The sequence below is a fragment of the Microtus ochrogaster genome, chromosome 16, assembly GCF_000317375.1.
Source record: "Microtus ochrogaster isolate Prairie Vole_2 chromosome 16, MicOch1.0, whole genome shotgun sequence".
NCBI classification, from domain to species: domain Eukaryota; kingdom Metazoa; phylum Chordata; class Mammalia; order Rodentia; family Cricetidae; genus Microtus; species Microtus ochrogaster.
Window position 1 is genome coordinate 18,255,479 of NC_022018.1, and position 6,087 is coordinate 18,261,565.

The 6,087-nt window shown below is 40.2% G+C and overlaps 1 protein-coding gene across 3 annotated transcripts in view; it reads right to left on the reverse strand.

The window, feature by feature from the left end:
- Positions 1 to 6,087, reverse strand: part of Znf438 (zinc finger protein 438) — a 150,910-nt gene that overhangs the window by 111,233 nt on the left and 33,590 nt on the right. Inside the window, exons 2-3 of one of the 3 annotated variants that reach the window (XM_005354805.3) lie at positions 4,576 to 4,653; positions 1,137 to 1,223 (exon numbers count right to left, since the gene is read on the reverse strand). The exons of 1 other annotated variant lie outside the window; for it this stretch is intronic. The gene's annotated coding sequence lies outside the window, so the exon portion shown is untranslated. The remainder of the gene's footprint in view (positions 1 to 1,136; positions 1,224 to 4,575; positions 4,654 to 6,087) is intronic. One more of the 3 variants, XM_026783131.1, reaches the window with a different exon arrangement.

Here is a 6,087-nt window from a genome sequence, read left to right on the forward strand (position 1 = left end):
TTCCCCACTTGCATGTCACCTGACCTGGCTCTAGTAGAGACAACTGCCCATTTGACCTAGGAAGTAGGCAGTGTTAGCGTGAGGAGTCAGGAAGGAGTTAGCGTCTCAGGACCAGGGAATGCTACTTGCCATGGACTGGTGTGGTAGATCCAGAGGAGTCATAAACTCTCAGGAGCATGACTGAGGAAGCATACTCTTTTAGATTTAGAGATGAAGTCTAAATAGTTCTACTTTGCCAGCTATTCCCAACGGAGACTGAATCTTAAACAGATAATGGTTTTATATAAGTCTCCGGCATGTCTCAGGATCACCACAACTAGATTCCTAACACTGTCCTTACAATGTAATTGGTGCCCCAAATTTCTCATCTCTTTCATATACAAGTGAAGGGAACACAGATGGATTAGAGGAGTTGTAACTATCACTCAGCTCATTCTACCCTGAAAACCATTAACATTTCCCAGAAACCTGAAAACATTTTTGAAAGCAATTTTATGAAAATGCTTACAAAAAGGTGAATTTGTTCTAAACCTTCAAATTACAGGCACAATAGTTCAGAGACTGATGACATTAACTCTAGTCCAGTACATCATACTGATATTTAGTACCTTACTATCCTCATTAGTATGAGCATATGGCATATTTGATACAGCACAGGTGCTAATGGCTGCTTCTGACAAATGGCAGAAAATATTCTGACTAGGGAGGTGGTAAAAGCAAAGCACTGCATTTTGGTCGGCCAGTGTTGAGAACATGCAATATTAACACTAATTTTGGAAAGTCTGTAGCTAGGGCCTGCACCAGTCACAAATATGTATGGGGAGAAAAGCTCATACAAGAGGAAGATAGGTGCTAAAGCTGGGAAGCAAACACAGATCTGTCATCAGAAAAGTAAATGATTTCCCATTTTAACTAACCAAAAATATTAAAATGCACAGCATGACTTAGAATGCTGCTTCAAATTTCAATTTAATACTAGAGAACGGTATGCCAACAACTCCCTTATACACATGACTCTGACTACTGGAATGATCCTGCAGGACTGAGGCTGTGTTACTGCATATGTAGGAGGTTATTAAATGCTTTATAATGATTATGTTAAAGGTCATATTTCTCATACACATAACCTCACTTACTATTATGAATTAGACATGTACATGAGCAGACAATGGTCTTCTTCCATTAAATGCAAACTGGCTGAAATTACTGCTGAAGTTGCCAGGCTGTAAGAGAAAAGAGATCAAATTAATGAGGATGAGGTTGTATAATCAGTTTATGAAACAAATTGTGCTGGGATCATGGCTGATATCACCAACTCCCACATACCCAAGTACACTTTAAAATGTGACTCCTCTCCTTTTCTAACACAAACTCTAAGTCAAGTTGTTTCTTACTTCTCTTCCACTCCAATTGATCGTGACACCCGTAGCAGAAACATCTGAGCACTGACTCTCTACTGCCAGAGGGACAGAGACCCACCTCCTTGGCAGGGCATTTTTGGCTTTCCTAAGATTGGCCAATACTTCAAATCCAGGAGTTTTCTATCTAAGCTGATATCAAAACCAGTGGGGGAGCTTTAAAAGATAAACAGGTTGATAACCTATGCCTCAGGAACTATTTAACAGTTCTAAGGTAAGATTCTGAGACTTGCAGCTTTAAGAAATCTGGATGGCACTTCTGAATTGTCAAGACTGAAGCACTTAACTAATTTTCCCACCTATTATTGCCACACCAGTCCATGGCAAGTAGCATTCCCTGGTCCTGAGACGCTAACTCCTTCCTGACTCCTCACGCTAACACTGCCTACTTCCTAGGTCAAATGGGCAGTTGTCTCTACTAGAGCCAGGTCAGATGACATGCAAGGGGGGAATGGACTTAAGAAGCCAACAAAACATGTAAGGCAGAGGTTCTCAGGTATGCCACCTGGAGCCAGATTTGGTCCATAAATATGTTTCATTTGACCTGCACCCTGGTTTTTGTTTTGTTTGTTTTTAAAACATCAGTTATTTATTAAGTAGTGTTTTTTTAAACTACTTACTAATTTCATGTATAAATCTAGATGGATTCTAATGAAAACAGGAAGATGAGTTTTGTACCTGGTCCTGTTCTCCCATGGGCAGCTGTCATATCATCTGCAAACAGTGATACTTTGACTGCTTTCTTTGCAATTTGTATCCCCTTGATCTCCTTTAAGTTGACAGACAGTGGTGGCAGCTTGCTTGCTTCTAGCCCTCTATTCAGGCAGACTATCCCCTAGACTATCATTTCTTCCCTAACTCTAGTTACAGCTCCTCCATTCTTCTGAAACCCAGTGAACCTCCAGCACTATCTTTAGAAACATGGCAATCACAATGGGATTACCATTCTGAGCATCCTAAACCCACTAATTTCCTCTGTAAAAAATTTTATGGCAATGACACTTTTACTGAGGATGCTTCTTTAACACCTTGAACCCTGTATTTCAGGCCCCTAGGGGAAGGTAAACTTTAACATCTTTTGTTCACTTTTCCTAGCCTCTAGCTTTGACAGTATTAAGCATAAATCAGGTACTCATGTGTGCAACGCTTAACGATCACTGAATAAATTATATTCTCTTAAATTTATGAAGAGATTTTTCTTAGTCTGACAAGCTAGGCTGTCACCTTTCAGGGCTGTGTATGCACACAGTGACATGTTGTTCACTAGAAGCATCATTAGGCCCATGTAGAAATGATAATCACTTGTTCACAAAACCTGACGTGGTGTCAAATATCTATTAATGTGTTTTCCCTATAGATAGAATGATTTCCATGTTTATATATTCCCCATACATATGTATTATGCTATGTGTGGATGAGCAGAAAGGATAGTAAAACAGCTCTTCATCTCTCTACATCTACTTCATACGGCCCTCTAAAGCAAAGGGACAGCTGAGCCCATCCTAATCCACCATGGGGAGGACCAACCAGAGTGCTTCTCCCTCAGTGTAAAGAAGTGATACTTTAATACATGTGCTTAATACATGTCCTCATATGTGGTGACCCCCAACCATAAAGTTATTTCATTGCTTCTTTACATCTGTAATTTTATTACTCCTATGAATCATAATGTAAGCATCTGATATGCAGAATATTTGATATGCAGTCCCTATCAAAGGATCATGCAACCCCCAAAAGGTCATGCCATAAGTTGAGAATCAGTGGTTTAGTGTCAAGAGCTATGACACAGTGCCCAAAGCCAAGTTGCATTGGAAGAAGAGCAGCCAGCCGCATGACTACCAGAACTTCAGCTTAGCCCATAAAGTTCACAACGTATCTCTAGAGCCTTCTAGACACAGAGGTACAGCTTCTCCACAAAACAGTAGCAGCTGCCTGGAGTTGAAGCAGCACTGGTGCTTTTGGGTTAAACAGTCCTGGGAGTGCTGACTGAGAGAAAAACCACTATTTATAACATTGCTTTTGTGGGAAAATGTTTTCTGTATTCCAAACAACAGGTCAGACATGAACTTTGCAATAAAGATTATTTCTGAGATTGGGACTGACTGTTTCTTGTTAATTGCACTATGTTCAGTATTTTCCTAGGCTAAGGCAGCAACCAGAAAAGTATAACAAGAATAACTAGCTGCCATGAACATGGGTCAGAAGTATCCATGAGAATGAATGCCAGAAGGCAAGATGGGAAGAAATCCAGTACATTCTTAGTTTGCTTTAATGAACACTATTAAAGTCTATGCTATATGGGAAACAAAAATTAGGAAGGATTTTGATTTGTAACCTTAAACTAGGATGGGAGATAGCAGATATCAAGTTCACACACACACACACACACACACAAAGCTACATGGTTAAAGCATAGGAATACAAGCAAACATTAGATATAGGCAGCAGAGAGAGAAAGACGAGCCAGTACTTCCAGGTGGAAGTTAAAACTTCATAAAGGTTTTACCTGGTGTGGCAGCTTGAATACTGGCCCTCTCCCCAAGGTTCGTGTATTTGAATAGTAGGACCCTACTTGGTGACACTGTTTGAAGAGATCTAGGAGGTGTGGCCTTGCTGGAGGATGTCTGCCACCAGGAACAGGTTCTGAGGCCTCACTATTCTCAGTGTGTTCTCCATCTCCCAGCCCCTCTCTTTCAACCTTCTCTTTCTGCTCTTTCTCTCTGCTTTATGCTTGTGGTTCCAGGTGTGAACTCACAGCTTCCTGCTCCAGCTTCCACACCTGCATACTGCTTCCACCTTGCTGTATAGACTCTGACCCCCTGGGACTATAAGTCAAAACTAACTGTTTCTTGCACAAGCTGTCTTCATTATGACGTTTTATCACAAAACAAAATTAATACGAATGGGATTTAAGACATAGAGGAAGCAGCAATCTTGGTTAAGCAGAAACCACCATAGGCATCAGAAGATCACAGATATTATGTGTTAAAAACAGCACCATGGATTTAAGAAGTTATTGACCTACCAAGAAAGGTTTCATATACAAGAGAAGTAGTAAAAGGTACTCTGAGAAATATGAAAGTCACAAAGTGGCAAATGTGTCAGTCACCTTTATTCTTTGCTCTTAAGTCTGTGTTGAGCTATAGCTAAGACTTACATGAAGTAAGCTGATTTAGCAAGTGTCTTCTTACTTCCAAAGCATTCATATTGGATGATGCATGACATTCATCTTTATCTGAAACCAAATGTAATGGAAGCATTAAAACAGAAAGAATTGATAAGTACCTTACAGAAACTAATTAGATGGTTGCACCCGAAAAGTAATAAAAATTATATGAAGCACTATAAAATTGACATTCATCATACTATGAGTCATTTAAGAACCTAAAATAAAACCCTATCCTGCTCAGAGAGTTTGGAAAGTGAGATATATAATATTGCTCTTCATTGATTTCACTTCAGAATAATAAAACTTAGAGAAAATGTTGTTTAATACTGAAGCATGCTTTAAAGATAAACACTGGAGGTCTAGTCACTGTCCTGGTGAACACGGAGCCACCAGGCTGACTAAGAGGAAGTTCCCATTTTCAAGAATCTCACAAACCTCCAGACAGACAAGCAGGAAAGAGTCCACTAGGTAGGTCAGCCAGTGCTACAAATAATACAAGGCTTCTGGGACTTTAATTTCTATAAGAAAATGAAGGAAGGCTCTGCATTCTGGGAAGAAGATACAGGCGGGCAACAGGAGGCTGGCAGGCAGTTAATGCGGTGGGGTGGATTTAGGCTGAGGTTGTAGTTAAGGAGTTAAATACTAGATTTAGCACATTGGGCTTCAATTTATACTAAAATAAGCCACAAAAGTTTCTAGCTAAAATCATACTCAATTTTATATTTTAAAAGCATAGCTATCGGGCTGGAAAGACTGTCCAGTGGGTAAGTAAAAAGCTGGACATGGGCATACCGTTCTGCCTACAACTGCAGCATGATGGCAAACAAAGACAGCTCTGGCACTGGAGTCAAGAGGATTTACTAGGCTTGTGACTCTAGTACAGTGGCTATAGTACCTCCAAATTCAGTAAGAGACCCTGGCTTAAAGAACAAGGTAAAGAATGATAGAGTACAACACCTGATGTCTTCCCCTGGCCTTCACACATATGCTACAGGCACTCACACACACCCCTACATGACATGCATACATAAACACATGGTCTCTAAATGAATGTGATTATTTATATACTAGCGTATGGACGAGATACTATGAGAGGACTCCATGGGCAAGAAATCTCTTTTGTTACTGTAGTAACCAAGATGAGAAGAAACTGGCACAACTGCAACAGAAGTAAAATATTTTTAAAAACTCACTGATGATGTTGTCCTTCAGAGTGGGAGCTAGCCTAACAATTAGAGCCATTATCAACCTTGTCACACAGTGACAAACACAGGTGATCTGGTCTGTAATAGACTATCTTTCTAAGCAGAGGCCTTTACTGTAACCTTAAGAATTCTGTTCTACCTTCATCTGGTGATGGATGGAGATAGAGACAGAGACCCACACTGGAGCACTGGACTGAGCTCCTGATGTGGGAGTGTCATATATCAATCTGTTGATTTCATTGGTTAAGTAATAAACAAACTGCTTGGGCTCATAGCTTAGAACATAGGTGGGTGG